General features: G+C 36.4%; 1 pseudogene; it reads left to right on the top strand.

Moving 5' to 3' along the window:
• The first annotated feature begins 1,541 nt into the window (after positions 1–1,541).
• Positions 1,542–16,680, top strand: LOC114615664 (annotated as a pseudogene).
• Positions 16,681–17,572: the final 892 nt, after the last annotated feature.

Below are 17,572 nucleotides of genomic sequence, written 5' to 3'. Positions count from 1 at the left end.
TATATAGAAATAATTGTCTTCATGTATTGGTGTTCCTATTGAGCCTTTATGCTTATATGCTTTTCTTTTTTGTTGATTTCTATATGTCTTAAACTTCCCAGATTGATAATGTGACCTAAGTGTTCCTTTCTGTTGTACTTTTCTCTGCTTCGTCGGTTTGTTAAGTAACAGTATACACACTTAGACTAGTGTGTATGCATGTACTTTGAATTTGAATTTTCTTTCCTTTCAAAAGATTACATAGATCTATCCCTCAGCAATTTGTGTGTGTGTGTCTGTGTGTGTGTGTGTGTGTATGTGTGTGTTTGTGTGTGTGTGTCTGTGTATCTGTGTGTTTGAATTTGTATAGCTTCTTGGCTTGTATTATTTAGGGAACCTACAGAAAATAGAGCATGAGAATGGCATTTCTCTCCATATTATGAATTCTGTCTTAGTCAGCTTCCTTCCTAATACATTTTCTTATCAATGAATCACTATATCTACTATATCAGTTCTTCATTATCTTTAGTGCCCAGAACCCAGGGACTGTATATACATACATACATACATACATACATACACACACACCCACACCCACTATATATATATATATATGGAGAGAGGCGGGGAGGGAGGGAGGGAGGGAGAGGGAGAGATAGATAGAGAGAGAGAGAGAGAGAGAGAGAGAGAGAGAGAGAGAAAGAGAGAGAGGAACCAAGTGTAACTAAAAAATTCTGTCTAGTTGGCAAGCCATGTGCTAATATGCCAGTACACCTACATGTGAGTCATCTTTAGTAACTTCTCATTGTTCTACAGTATGCAGCATGTCCATTTTCTAGCCGGTCCAGCCCACTTTATTCTAGATGGAATCAAATGATTACCTGGCACTGATACAGAACAGATAAAGCAAACTGGCAGCTGTTATATTACACTGATCATTTGTGTGTGTGTATGGGAGGGTAGGGTGTATACATACAGATGGAGGTCAAAGAAAAAATTTCAAGAGTCAGTTCTCCACTTCTACTGTGGTTCTAAGGCCTCCAACTATGCAAATAATGTCATTAGAACCAGCAAGAAACTGGATCATCTTACTGGGCCCTAAAAGAAAAATGTTCTTTATTAAAAGTATCCAACCCCCCAAGGAAAATCCATGTTCAGTGGAAAAAAAATCTTTGTTCTGAAGAACTAGATGGTGAAATGTCTAGCTTTAAATGGTATCATGTCTTACGTTGGGACCATTTCTTGTATTATGAAGATGACCATTTCATTACCTTCTACAACAGCTGGTGAAGGCATACCAGATGGGTCATGAGCAGGGGGCACAAGCTAAAATCATGTATGATAGTAGACTGTGACAAGAGTCAAGTAAAAGAAAAACTTTAGCTTCATGAAAGGACATATAGAATGACAAAAAGGGAATCTTAGCCCAAAACGGGGTGCCAAATGAAGTTTTGCAAGTAAGTTAGTCATGTAAACAGAAGGCAAAGAGTTATTTTATTTTATTTTTTTTAGGATTGTAGAAAATATTTTGGTTATTCAAAAACAAATCAAGGCCAATAGAGATGGCTCAGGCAGCAATGTATTTGTTATATAATCACGAGCAAGTGACCCGAAATCTCAGCACCAACATATCTGTACCTGTAATTCAGCACTGGAGTGGCAGAGATAAGATCCTTGGTTCAGTCAGAGACCTTACCTCAAAAATTAAGGTAGAGATTCATTTGGTAAGTTACCCTCTGTCCTAAACACACACATTAACAGGCACACAGATAATTATACAACTGCACAGGTACACATGTGAACATGGACACGTACACAATCACTAGCAGCAACAAGCAATCATTTCCCTGAAAGAAGTTTTTCAAGCAGGTGCAGAGACATGGAAGAGAAAGATAATCATGTGTAGCTTTGCAAGATACTTTCTGAATATTGCAATTGTTTCTCTGTCGTGGAGAATAGGAGTACTGTACTACTTTCACTGTAACTTCCTCCATGCTGTAATTCTTAAACCAGTGCAAACATAATGCTACACTATACTTGCACTGACTCATGGTAAGTGCCTGGGGCAGTAACATCAATACATTTCCAACCTTGTTAAAAAGAGTAAAGATTAGTATGCATGCTGGTCCTGAGACCATGAAGTCAGAATAAGATTATTATAGCTTTCTACTGACAAACATTCTATTTCATCCTAATTTTAATAAAGCTTGTAGCATGGTACAGACAATAATTACACTGTACTCAGAGTACTGTATCCTGGAGTAGTCCTAAGTTTGGATGACTCAAACCTTTTACGCTTTGATAGTAAACTATCTGGCATCCTCATCTGAATAGATGGATAAAAAGTAGTTGAACTAAAAGTCACTAAATGGTAAACTCAATATAGAACATTGTCTTTTAAGACCATCTACTGCTTTTAAAGAGGAATAGATTTTTTTCCAGCACTCACTTCAGATGTTTCACAATATCCTAATATTCCAGTTCTAGAGAATCTGAAACCTCAAGTCTGTGTGGGCAGCTGCACTTTACATGCACATACAAAGACACACACACACACACACACACACAAACACTAAAATAAGTGTTAAGAAACACTAAATTCTGACAAATACTCTTTTACTCTCATGTTTTTCTTTAAATTTTTAAATGCATTTGAATATAATTTCTAACTGTTGGCCTGTACTATTGCTTATCTAGACTGCTTATAAAATTGCATTTTTAAGCTAGCAAACATACAGATTATTTGCAAGCATCAATGAGAGGTTAAAGGTTAAATTCGAATCATGAATGTATGTAGCTGAATATATATAAATTCTTAAAAATGTAGATATTCAAATAAATCACTATAACAATCCTATGAACAATTCTTCTGTCATTTACAAATTGTCATTAAAGATAAAGTTCCAATTTATAGCTCATCATCTTAATGCTTGTATTTTCTTGAGGTCTACCAGTTAGGGACAAGTAACTCAATTTCCTGATATAAATACATGAATAGCAGTCTATGCAAAGAAAGACAAGGCCTCTAATACAGAATGACCTAATTCCTTGTTTTCAACATTATTTTACAGTAGAGTTTCTGGAAATTGCTACATGGACCATGTGGCATCAGACTCAATGTGATCCACCTGCTTCCGCGTACTGTGTGCTGGCATTGAGGGCGCATGCCACCACACTTACTCAGTCTGAAATAATCTATGTAAATCTGCTTATTAAATCTGCTGTGGTGATGCACAGCTGAAATCCCAGAACTAGGGAGAGTGTAGAAAGAAAACAAGTTGCAGTCCAGCCTGGGCTACATAGTATGACCACTTCTAAAGCAAATGAACAAACAAATATTAGGTAGATAAAAATAATAGTAAAGAAATAAGTAGCGTAGCTAAATTCAGACAAGAGCTAGTGGTTTTACAGGGGTGGGGGGAAGACAAAAACAAAACAAAAAAAGACAAAATAAAGAAGAAAAAGAAAAACATGAAGAAGAAAGAGGACAACAAAAATGAGAGGGAAAATGTCCCTTGTTTTATCTTCACTGTCTATCATTCATTGTTTAGTAATGTCACACATTATTTTCAATCTTATTAATTTCCTAATATCGATGCTACTCCATTTTGCATATAACTCAGCTACACAAAAACTGATTCTCACTACTTTTCATCCCTTCTATTTAGAAAATAAATATTGCATAATTGACAAATTTTTATAACACAATTCTAAGAGAAAGAAATTAAAAACACTAAAAAGAAAAAAAAACAGACAAAACATATTTGCCTGTTTACTATGCAGTGTTGGAAATACCACCAAAACTCAGGGAAAAAGTTAATATCAAAACTGAAACAAAGCCGTGTTTTGTGAAGTAGTTGAGTAACAGGACATTGGGAGAAAGCATGTTAGCTCACTTCATAGTAAAACAGGTCCTGCAAGGCCAGGTAATTCAGGAAGCAGAGTGGTAATTATTCACAGAAGAAAGCCGGTAGTGTACTGTTACAATACTACTGCAGCAAATCAGAAGGTCACTAGGCTTCCAGGGTAGCTGACACAACCCGAAACTGCTTGGCTCCCTTTGAAAAGAAAGAACAAAATGGGAGAGAATGAAGCTGGTTTACCTAACATGCCTTTGCAAGGTAAGTGCCAACAGCCTTTGAACTGCTCTCAATCAGAAACTTCAGTAGTGTGTTTGTTATCTCTGTGTGTGTAAGCACACACGCTCATGCTTGTGTGCTTGTGTCATGTGTCAGAGTTGTATTCTGAGGTATTCAGAGGATAGATTAGAGAGGTGGAGATTGTTGCTCATGTGGAAAATTAATGTTTTCAGTGTTATGCTCACTCCTGTAATGAAGGAGAATCACAAGTATAGTGGAAAATAGATAAAGCCTCGTAATCCCCAGCGTGAAGCTGGAGACCTGTCGCCACTGGGCTCCAGTGTGTTCTCAGGGGTCCTTCCCTCAGCACTGGCAGAATATTTACTTTTGCTTGTACACGTGGACGTTTTGTTTGTAATCAAGGACTGTCATCACTATCAGGCAGGTTTACAAGTTAAGTGTTCTCTTAAGCAATGTAATTCCAGTGTTCAAATGAAGAAAGCAGGAGCCCAGAAGCCTAGCTTATCAGCTGGCACGGTGGCTTCTTCTACATGTCTTATTTAATCACATACCTTTGCCCTCTGATTGGCTCTGTTGACTTTGGCTAGACTCAGCAGCCATGGTTCATTTGTTGGAAACAAATATGAGGTGGCTTCCAAATTTCCCTGTTGCATTTTAAGTAAAGGTTTTGTTTTTTTCAGAAATTAAATGAATAAATAAATAAATATTTTCTCTTAATACTTTTCACAATGTTTCTATTATTCATACTGGAAAGATTGTTTACCAGGTTTATAAAATAGTATTTTTGTGAATACATAATTTTAAAACTTAACTTGATATTACTTTTTGTCTAGATGGATTCTTATGAAATTATTAGAAAAAGTCTTATCACCAGAAAGCTGTAAAATATTAAAATTTTTATTTAATACAGTAAAAAAGTATAGATATATCTGACAAATCTAACACAGTTGTAAGAAACAACAGATCATTTTGATCTGCTTGACAATTAAAGTGCATCATTCAATTACAGGTAAATTACTGAATTCTTTTTTTTTTTGGTTTTGTTACTTTTCATTATAATATACTTGCTTAAGAATTACAGAATCTTATTTTGTAAATTTTTAGATTATTTCTAAAATACCTCTTGAAATACTGTGTAAAATGTTATTAGAAGATACTCTCAACTAAAGTTCATAAAAACATCCTTTGATGAGAAAAATAAGATTAAAAGGCTCATTTACCAAAACGCGTATTTATTTTATTAACCAAGAATATCATTCTCATACAAACACACACACACACACACACACACACACACACACATATGAGAGATAATACTCCTTGGAAAAGCATGAAAGTGTAAGATTGGAAGACCTGGATTGTAAGATCATCTCATAAATTTATTATATATAAAATGTAGATATGGCTGCTAGCATCTAATAGCCCTTTGTATGCTATGCTGGTACAATTCCAAAGTAGAACATAAGTGTAGGAGGGCACAAAGCTTGCCCCACACTCTGTGTGAAAGATAGTAATTAATACACTTATTAGAATATGAATACAGGTTGTTTGCTGTTGTTCCCTTTCTCTGGTACCTTCATGTTGTATTTCTCAAAGAGTTTGATCTTCTACTGTCTTATTCATATACAGGTAACAGATTATATCATTTTTTGGTAACACATGACCTGTCCTTTTCTGATATTACCTTATTTGAAATATATTCTCAGCAAATCTACACAGTTCATTCGTATCATCTTGGAGTGCTGAATGCTGTCATTTCAGTCTAGTCACATTAAAATAAAGAGACACTTTTGAGACTTAATGGGAAACAAAGGCACTTCAGTTGTTTTAAACTATTTCTGGATTTATTTACAATGTAAAGAATGAATGTAGGGATAACTTTCAGTTTTGCTTATGTGTGTAAAAATAAGATATTTTGATGTTTGATTACTATCTTTAGAATCACATATAACATATTGTCTTTATTTACAGATGATCCTAAATTTGTTGGGTCGTCTATATTCTACCTAGTCCTCTGTCTGAAACTAAGTTTCAATGATCAAAATAAATGGAATAAACTGTTTTTCAAGATTAATTTTATCTTTTACCTAAGGGCATTTACTTTAAAAAAAATTGAGCTGGTCATGGTGACTCACATCTCTAATCCTAGCACTCAGGAAGCTGAGATAGAAGGTATGTCAAAAGTTTCAGCTAGACTGAACCCCATGGTGAGGGCCAGGATAACCTAAGCTACAGTGTAAAATCTGCTGCCTTGAAAGAAATAAAGAGAGAAAGAGAGGGGGGGAGGGAGGGGGGAGGGAGGGAGAGAGGGAGGGAGAAAAGAGAAAAGAAAGAAAGAAGGAAGGAAGAAAGAAAGAAAGGAAGAGAGAAAGAAAGAAAATAGAAAAATAAAGAAAATTAAAACTCTGGAGTTTATTGAAATAATAGCAATTATGCTAACAAGTTTGAAAACTGGAATTTTCTATTTGAAACACTACATTCAGATGTTGTTCTTCAAACAGGAAATGGATGTCTCAGTGACAAGTTGTTTGGTTTTGAGGATTTGAATTATTCTTACCTCATCACTGGAGCTCTTACATGTGCTTTGAGCCATAACTTTTCTGAAGACTTTTTTTTGTAGAGTACTTGATATGATGAGCCATCTCAAGGCAGAAATGGAGGATAGAGTGTCTAAATACATGAGCTGAGTGTGTTGCTTGAAATGAATCTGTGACAAAAAGCAGCCATTGTTGGGATGTTTCTTGTAATGATCATTCTTTTAAGTAGCTTAGTGCAGCTGTAGGCAGGGTTGATGTGAGAAATAGGTGCTCTGCTTCTCTTCTGCCTCCTGCCATATGAAGATGCAGCAAGAACTTCCATGTCATATGCTGACAGGTGATCCAGGATTCCTCTTCCTCAGAACTGTGAATGGTACAGTTGCACTAATTATAACTTCACAGTCTATGGGCATTATGTTAGAGTAACATGAGGGCTAGTCATAGATATACCAGATTCTCCATTTTGCTACTATTTATATATAACAATATATATATATATATTTACATATACTATTTATATATATAAATATATATTTATATTAAATATAAATATATATTTAAATACATATTACATATAAATATATATATATATAGTATATGTAACAATATATATATATATATATATATATATATATATATATATATGATTCACCCAAGTATTTGAATGTACTTGTTCTTATTATGGAAGTGCAGGCACTATTAATGATTCATATTCTAATAGACCTGGAAGCCAGGCTTTTATAGTTAAATTAACCCAATGCTATCTTCAGCCTAATATGAAGGACCTTCAATCATCTTTCCAAGTAGGAAAAGTAATTTCTTTGAAACCCCAAATAAAAGTAACCAGAAAGAAAATTTAAGATATGAAATTTATGATGGTAGTTCATGATATTCCCAAGATTCCAATGTGAATTATGAAGGTTAAGACAGAATGCAAACTATGAATAACATACATAAATAGTGGGTCATAAGAATAGGTATGAGGTTTCTAAGCATTGCTATTTGCTGAAGAATGGAAGAATTATTTTCTTGCACGTCGTGGATAATGTCACAGGTCTGCCTGTAGGTCTGAAGTACAAGTGGAAGCTATGGTTCAGGTGACTGGATGAGCTGGTGCTCCTTTCCAGACTAAAACATTCTGTAGTTTTTGGATTCCCCAGAGGCCACTACTAGTCATAAAAAAGCTTCTTACTTCTTTTCTTTCATAAATGACTTAATTTTCAGCTTCGGGCATATCTTATAAACAAGCATAAAAGGATCCTGTAAAACTGTAAAAAAAAAAATTGAGGATGTACTACTGTTTCAGAACTCAGTACTTGTACACTTTTTTCCCCATGTTCTTCCTCAGGCTCTATCCTTAATCAGATGTTTCTAAGGCTACTAGACTTCTTATAAAGGACATGAGTATTAATTCATCCTTGAGACTACTCAGTAAAATATAGTGGAGTTTTGAGTTCTCACAAGGTGAAAGGAGGTCTTCTTGAATGGAGAGTTTCTTCAGCACTTGTCTACACATACTGTGTCTACCCTTTGCTTACCCGTCGACAGGGTGAGTGGTATTGGGTGCTTGGGATAACAGCTCTCCCTTCATTCTTTGCTCCTTCTTGTTCTTTTGTTCTAGGAAATAATTATTTACAGTCTATGAAAGGGTAGGCAGGGGGAAAAACATGATTCTGAGGAATTGGCTGGGCTCAGTGGGAGGCTTTGCCAGCCCTAGACAGCCTTTAGCAAGAGAAGAGTCTTTTGCAGCACACTAGAGGAGTAGCTGACAAAGGAAAGGGAAAACTGCCGTGGGACATGAACACTGTCAGGTAAGAAGGGACCTTGGAAAATACTGAATCCAGTGTATGCATTGTGTGGTGTCACAATCAGAAATCCTATGAAATTAAGGAAGAAAAACAAATGTCCTTTTCTTAGAACTATTCTTCATCCATTCAGTCTACACCCTAAACATCCAGTGTCTGTAATTTTAAATGTAATTTGGTGCATTATTTTCTAGAGTCACATACTTTCTATATCCATAATGAATGCCAATCTTGGAAGTGTTTTCAGTAGTGACATATCTTATTGTTTGTATTTATGACCTGAAAAACAATGTTTTGGACACAGTTAGACTATGTTGGGACTGGACTATCCAGTCTTGCCTTTCTTCTTGACTATATCATGTGCACATTCACTTTTAAGACATTTAGCTAAATTTTCCTTACAACCAGAAGTCATCTGACACCCTGGAAAGTGCTTCTCACGGTAGGGTTGAAGAAACAATGCTGTTTCTTCTTGGCTAGTAAAAGAAAAACAAATAAAAAAAAAGTCTAGGAAAAAAGATAGGTGCCTAAGTGTCTGTGGTTGTCAAGTACAGCCTGAAGGTAGCCGGACTGGATTCTCCAACCTGTTCAACTGGTTTGCTGTGCATATTTACTGTCTGTGCTGGGGAAATAGCCCAGCATTTATCATTGCAAACCATGCCCGTGAGTGCTTAAAAGTGTATCTAAAGCCCCAGAGAAGACTCCCAGTTCATTACTGGTCCTTGCTGACTTGTAGAATTTTAACAACAGTTTAAATTATGACAGGTGCAAGGAACTCCCCTTTAGCCTGTCCTGTTATATTAAAAAAGCTCCTGCTGCCTCTTAATGATAGAGTAAAATGGGGGATGATAGCCTTGAGCACTGGAAAAGCTGAGCTACTTCAAAGTTGCATTTTGGAGCTGAAGTTTTCTGCAGCTTCCTAGAAGTTTTCGGGTGACTGAGAAGACTTGTACATCTTTGGAGATAATGAAACAGAAAAAAAAAAAAAAAGAAAATGCCAAGTGGTAAAACCCCCACATGTATCTGAGTTAAATAAGCCCCCCCTAAGGTACGGGCATGTGAGAAAATGGCTTCAAAACTTTCTCAGGAACAAGGCAGAGGATCAGGGCAGGAAAGTAAGATTAGGGGTATGACATTTTAAGTCTAACAGAAGAAGTAATGAAATCAATATAATTGCGCTGGGGAGCTGCCTTCCTTTGTCCCTCTAAGAGGAAATAGAATATGCACCTTATTTGAAATAGATTGACAAGCAATGTGTTCAAAAGAAACATGAGTTAAACTGGTTAATAACATGGTACTTAGTTAAAATCTCATGCTGAGGAAAAAGCTATTTCTCAAATGCTTTAGAAAACAGGATACCTGGACATTGTTTGTATAAAAAACACAGTTTAATCTTTGACTGAAATGATACTTTATGTCACTGAGAGTGCTTAAAAATACTTTATGTTATGATTAAAGTCACTACAAAATTTCAAAGAAAAGGTGCAACATAAATATACTAGGCTGTGATTATTTAAAATTATTATCAATAATAATGCAATTAAAATATTTTCATGTGTTTAAAAGGGTTTCTCTGTCTTTGAATCTGCTTCCCTTTCCTTTCAGGAGTGGAACAAAGAATGCAGCATTAATCTGATGATTATATGTGTATAAACACCATATAATTATTACATTCTGTTCTATTTCTCTGGATTTTGGAAAGAGTTTAAACATATTTAGATAATTGGGTAGGACAGTGAGCCAACCTTCACTTTTTATCACAGTTAATTTTGGAAGGATTATTAACTAAGCATGTTCTTGGCTTATTATTAGAAAGTATTACACCTGGTTTACAAGTGAAGGGAAAACGGGAACTGACAGGTTTGCAAAGAAAGCATCATTAGGATGAAAACACAAAAGGGCATGGGGCTTCACTTGATCCCTTGAGCTTTTAATCTCTCTTCAGGAACAGAATGTGTAAACACTTGTATTTGACATGGCTATTTGGTTGCTCTGCTGATAGATATGTTTAACTATCCTCACAGTTAAATGCTTTCGAACTTCCTTTCATAAATACTTTAGTAATAAATGCTCTTTTACATTGAAATACAGGCTACCCCTCCCCTCTAAACCTCTGATCAGTGGGGTGTAGGCTCTATTACAACCCAGTGAAAATGAATGTACTTTAAAGAACATGAACAAAATCTGACCTGCTAAAGAGTTCCAAAAGAAAACATGTATTTAACAGTTAGTTTATTGAATAGGCATACAGATGTGAGAGTCCACATTTTAAATGTCAACTATACTGTGTGACTTGGAATCTTAGACATGATCAAACATTTAAGGTCTATTGATGTGATTTCTTTGTTTTCCTTAAGGAAAATGACTTCTGTAAAAATAGAACATGAGATAGTAAGGAGCCTGAGGGACCACTCTAGTTTATTTCTTTTGTTTATGGATCTTTAATGCAAGCACAGACGAGTCTCATCTTCCAATATGCACTTATGAATCTTGAAAAATCCTCCCTGACACCCACATTTCTTGGTGACAGGCCTCAGCAATGAAGAAATGCATTTGCAATAGAGATAAAACCTACTTCCTCTCTTCATTTTTGATATTTCATCTCAAAGACAGTTATCTAAGAAGCTGTAGATCAATATAGAAATTTGGTATCAGAAATGGTGATTTTAATTACCTCTGGAACTTTAAAATTGGAATTAATGGCCAAAGAAAAGAAGAAAGAAAAAACTTCTGACTGAATGATATATATATATATATATATATATATATATATATATATATATATATATATATGTATATGTATATGTATGCATATATGTATATGTGTGGATGTGTGTGTGGATGTGTGCATGTGCAAGTTCACATGCATTTAGCTTTTTCCCTCTCATTGCAAACTATGAAGATGTAAAACAACACCCATTTATTTCATTATAGACAACAAGTAAGAAAACATTTCTGTGGACTTGGGAATGTAGACCAGTGGAGAAGTAGTTGTGTGCTACAATTTCACATGCTAAATCTGTTTATAAAACTCATCAGAACATTCCAAACTACTATGCCATAGTACACAAGTTTCAGTTCAAGCTCCCAAGCAACAACATAAAATTGGTTTTAATGTGTATTGTGTTGACATCCTATGGAATGTACTAATAATTCCAGAAGAGCACAGATTTCTTGGTCACACAGAGTAATAGGACCTAGAGTAATGTCAATAAATGGCAGGAAAAGGGCCTGCCCAAAGAGAGGTATTTGTTAGATAACACGGAGAATAATGAAAGCAGTTATAGAGGAACAGGAAAACACTGTAGAACCTTGAACTAGATGGTTTTCTTTTGAGTTCCTAAGCACAGTGAATGTTCCTCTCATATATTTATCAGAAAAAAATGCAGATAATTTTCAAATATATTGTAAATTTGGCAATAAGAAAGTAATACAAGCTAAAAGGATAAATAGCAAAAACAGACTTGAGTTTGGAGTATATTCAATATCAAACTACTTACCTGTATGAATAAAAAACGCAGATCTCATATTAGGCATGGAAGGTAAGAAATTGGAAGATATAAGCATTTGAATGATTTAACCCTTTATACTTCTAAAAGTTTTAGAATACAAAAAAACCCTATCAGTTAAATATTAAAAGCATACTACAGCTTGAGTGGTATCTTTCTCTTGGAGTTCCAATTGGATTGTAAATCCTGTCCAGATGTGCCCAGAGGGTAGATGGACACTGAGAACACTAACTGGCATTGGCTTGCAAAGGCATTGGCCTATGACCTTTAGATGCAGTAGGGAAGAGCTGCAGACTTTAAAGTTTAATTTTCTATATGGTCAATAGAAATTTGCAATAAAGAAAGAAAACTTAATAGGGGACTAGTACAGTTTCCACTCCCTGAAGATTATACTTTTACTCTGCCCAATTTTCTTATTTTTCCTATATACTTCTTTGGGAAAAATTCACATATGCATGCCTGAAAACCTAAGATATTGTTTGTACCTCTAATAAATTCCATTTATTCAGCTACTCTGCAGTAATTTAGTGACAAAGTGTAGTAATACAGAAGATTTTAGAAAAATAGGTTCTTTTCATGAAATATGCATTGGCATAATAGTATAATCTCATAAATAGTTGAAAGAGCTAGTTTGTATGCCCCTTAGGACAGAAATTAAATGTACAAGGCTTGTTTGAATCTCACAGCTGTCTTAGTTTCCTTCTTCTTCAAATAAAACAGCAAACTAGCTGATTCCATGCTGTGATCTGTAGGTACTGGCTGCTCCTTCTGAACCTTCTGCTTTTGTTTATTACCATTCAGTTACCAGGTGGTGTCTCAGGGATACATTGACAAGGTGGCTAAACAAAAGCAGCCAGGCTCCATCTCATTGTGTGATTTTATTTCTTTTAAGGTTTAAAAACCAGCATTTTTCTTTTCATGTAAATCTGTTCATTGTATATTTTTCTACATAAAACTTTTCTCCTGTGATGAAAGACCATATCTGGAATATTTACTACAGTCTTTCTCTTGCCTAAAACCATGTACTGGGTCGTGCTTTTAGCAAGCATACATGCAATATGGTTAGAGAATGGCAAACATAAAATTCATAGTGTTGGTCCTGTGATTTACAGTTATTCAAACAAGAAAATTAGTTGAGCATATAGTAGCAGCACTTATTATGATCTAAAAAAATGTAAGTCTTAACTAAAAAACTCGAGAAATAAGCACTGTCCTAAAATTGAAGAGCTCTTTTTATAAGATGAGTACATGGGTGTTGCATGTTGTTATTCTACGAAATTTGAAGTAGACATTTGAGTTCAAAGTTGCAGAATCTATTCCCCCATTCATGGTAATTCTCCTCTGCAGTAGACCCATCTGGGGTTACAGAATGAGCAGTCAATATTAGTGGAAAAAGAAGATAAAAGAATGAAACAGAGAGGAGCACAGGGCCCATAGACAAACTGATAGAGGACCAAATCTTGGCCAATGGTGGCTTTTTTGAAGGTCTTCAAATGTACAAATAGGAGGCTGAGTTGCTGCTGGTGCTGCTGGTGGTGCTGCTGGTGCTGGTGCTGGTGCTGGTGCTGGTGCTGGTGCTGGTGCTGGTGCTGCTGGTGCTGGTGCTGCTGCTGCTGCTGCTGGATGTACAGCTAATAGAACATATGCAAGAGGTGGTATATAGGGTAGATTAGATTATTTAGAGGGAACAAATATGATAAGTTTACTTCTAATTATAGTACATTTCAGATAACTGATGCATCGAAGCATTATTAATTAGCTTTACTATGAACTATTGTACATGATGTAGCCATGGTCCTGACTTTTGACAGATCATTGATTCCGTGGAAAAACAAATTTATATTATTACTTATATTGTGTATATTAACAATATATTTCTTATTGGCAAATTATGAAGATGAACAATTTTCAGTACTTAGGATATACTTAACTGTAGTCTGCTGCCATCACAACCAGCCTCCCTTCATTGTTTTAATTTTCCAATTTGTCTTCAGCATCTCACAGCAATCAAGAGCTAATGCTGTCATAATCATGTAATCTGGAGATATTTGGAAGAAATTTGAAGTCACATGATAATTTGCATGTACTGAATGCAGAAAAACTACTATAAATTCTAAAGTTTTGAGCAAGAGAGGATGGTGTTTTTAACTGATACTGAGAATGGAAGATAGGAGTGTACTATAGAGAAGAGAAGCATAAGGGGTAGTCTTCAAGTAAGATAATTTAGTTGACAAAGTGTACGCCAGTGAAAAGCTAAGATTTAAATTGTTAAAATGAGGAAAGACATAGGATAAATGTAAAGTCTGGGGCATTTGTAAATCATATGTAGTAGTTGGTACTGTTGATAGTAGTGGCTGCACATACATTGATTTTAGGGTATGAAGAAGAAATGGCAATATATGTCCAAGGTTTGAGCTGAAATGAGAGATGAGATGGAGTCAGTGGTGAGAGAAAAGATACCTGTGTCCGATTTCGCAGGGAAATGCATAGTGGGGTGTTGTATATTAACAGATGAAAATATTAAATGGTATATGATTTGATTCAGTGGTAGCTGAGAGATTCACATGTGGAATTGAGGCATGACATGGGGAAGACTACAATCTGAAACTTGCCAGAATGGCTGCTAAAGAAGATGAATCTGAAGACTCACTGTAAGGTGCTTAGAGGCCATATCATAAAGCCCTGGGAATTAAGGTCAGAGAAACAAAGAAGGCAGATTTATCAACAGGAGTTTTATGAGGCAGACATATTATGAGAAAACTGAATTTCTGGAAGAGACAGAATCAAGGACACAGTCAAAGGGGGGCACTCTTTGAAAACTTCACCCTTGCTCTAGAATTTATCTTTCCTTCTTTCTGAATGCCTCTTTCTCTCATCCTTCATGTTTAAATATATTTAATTAATTACCTTTAATAAAACCCAAATTCTACAGAATTGGGGCATCTCAGAAGCAGAAAAAGACCTGAATTGTATGGTAGCATTCCATTGCACCTATTTTAACTTTTGTTTTTGGTTATAAAACCAAGTGATGGAGAGAGTGCTACCACTGAGCTACAGCCCCATCACAACATAACTATAAGGAAGGACGGTAGGTGGAACATAAGATTTATCAAATTACAAAGAGTTGGAGGGAGAAATCCTGTCAAATACCTTATATCCTTATTGTGAATGAGTTCATCCAACCCAAGAGTGTTGGTAGGGCTCCATGTAAAGTGTTGGCGCCAGGAGAGATTATTAAGAGGATTGGTTAGCAGCATCTGTGGTAAAGGAGCCAAGAGTAAAGTCATTGAATATGGGAAAGTAATCAGAACAAAACTAACACCATTTTTCAGAGACATGCATTTGTACATATATATCTGCTATTGGTTTCTCTACATGTAGACTTAGATATTGCTACTCTGGATCTTAACTAGAAGAGAAAATACATTCGTATAAATCCATCTGTCTCTGGGAAATCATTAGATTCTCCAGATTTCACTGGTAATAAACTTGACCATTTGCGAAATATTGTAAAAGCAATCACACACACTATCCACATACAATGAAATCAAGTGATGAGGGCCACTTCCATTCAGCAATGACTGAAGGAAGAAAAAATAAGATCCCATCATGATCTAATCATTCTCATACTTTTTAAAATTTTTTTCTGCAACTCTAAACTAATATGAGACTTGTGTTATTCCATTATTTCATCCTCAGTAACGAAAAATAGTACAATAGAACATAACTAAGCTGCAATGGAGGTTCTGGTGCTATTGATAGGAACAGGTAATTGGGGTAATGGACCCACAGAGATATTGGCAGACTTGATCAAGTTGTCCTATATGCTCTCTCTCCTTCACAGTGACTGGCAGGTAGAGCTAGCTGTCCTTGGAGGAGGATGACATCATTGCCATTCCTTTCAGACATGACTGAGAGCCTGTGGCATGGAGATAGATCCATTTCTGTACATCACTGTTGAAAAGAAGCAAGATGGAGTTCCTTCCACTCCTAAATGAGCTCTCTGTTTTGAGATTTCAGCTTTTAGCAAATAGTGTCAGTGTTGCTGGGCTGGATGTGACATCCTTCTTCATGCTTCACAGTCTAACAAGCTTTCTAGGAGCTACCAATAAGAGCATTTGTCATGATTGGCCTGGTGGTCAGATGAGTATGCACATGGCAATCCCCTTAGATTCCTGAGAACTCACAGATGAAGTATTATTGCCATCATGGCTTTTATTGGCCCCAGAAATCCTTCATTGCTGAGGACAAGAATGGGAAGATTGTAGGCTACGCTCTGCTCAAAATAGAGGAGTATTGATGATGTTTCCCACATCAGCTCACTGCTGATGATTCACTCATACTAGTTCCTTGATCTTGCCCTGATTCTGATGGATTAGGTTTCATGGATCATGTATAAGAGATTGAGTGCCAATGATACATCTCTGCATACCAGAAAAAGCAACTGGGTAGCCTTTCAACTTTTTTCTAACAACCTAATTTCCAAATGAGTGAGCTGGAATACCCAAGGATCATGCAGATGCCTACAGGATGAAGTGTTATCTCTCACAGGTAGCAGATGAGCTGAGGAGACAGATGGTGATGAAGAAAGGCAGGTAATGTGGTACTGGGATCCTGGGAGAAACAGGAGATTCAGGACAGCACACTTCTCAGTTCTACAGAAGCCTGTCACCAAGAGAGCCTGCCACCGATTGGCGATGACAGCAGTGATGTTCAAGAAGCCTCACGGTGCTTCACTTTCACTTCCTAGAGACTGCTTGAGCACTACAGGTCCTGCTATTGTAACCTCTAAGAGGAGGTTCTGATACTAAGTTCTAGTTCCCTAATTGGTTCTTGATTTATCAATAAAGAAGGCCAGGAGTTAATTGCTGGGTGGAAGGTACAGATGGGACTTCCAGGTCCCAGGAGGAAATGGAAATGCAGGGAAAGAGAGAGGGGCCTTCCTGCCATGCTTTGGAGGAAGGAAAATACTCCAATCATGTAAGGTCTTGAGGCGGTTCTATCCTGAGGCCTCCACTACAGAAGGATGGTCAAGGATGTTGGCAGGGGCGAGCTGATACAAGCCACTAAGTTTAGTGTGGAGGGAGAGATGGAGACAATAAATTGGGAAGGGCATGTATTTCCAGGCAGGAGATATTTGCACCTGGCAATTGTGTTATCAGGAAAATAAAGGTAGCATAGCAGTCTGTTTGTTTTTTATCCATGGATTCAGGGGTCTTGGTAATGGGCTGGTTTCAACCAATATCAGAGCAGGGAAGGTAGAGAGAGAGAGGCTGGGTGGGGCTAAGCTGGGTGGAACAAAAGGGAGTCTGGAGGAGCCAGAGCAAGAGACCAAGATCCCAGGAAAAGACTACAGTGTGATGTTTAAAACTACAGGCAATAGTAACCACATTTATCTTATGAACTAATGTGTGCTCTGAAGTAGCTGGGGTATCTTAGACTGAGATGGGTGCTTTACTAGTTTTCATTCTTTACTTCTACCTTCCATAAAACCTACTGCAATCATGAAGTCATACCTATTCACAGAACCTGATGTGCAGGAGTCAAGGAGGCTTCAGAATGTCCATGACCAAATCTCTGGCTTCTACCATGCTGCTGTTATACCTTGTTGGTAGTTATTCTACATTGCATTGTATTATTGC

Source organism: Grammomys surdaster, unplaced genomic scaffold, assembly GCF_004785775.1.
Source record: "Grammomys surdaster isolate TR1022 unplaced genomic scaffold, NIH_TR_1.0 62, whole genome shotgun sequence".
NCBI classification, from domain to species: domain Eukaryota; kingdom Metazoa; phylum Chordata; class Mammalia; order Rodentia; family Muridae; genus Grammomys; species Grammomys surdaster.
This window is presented reverse-complemented; position numbering and strand designations above follow the sequence as displayed.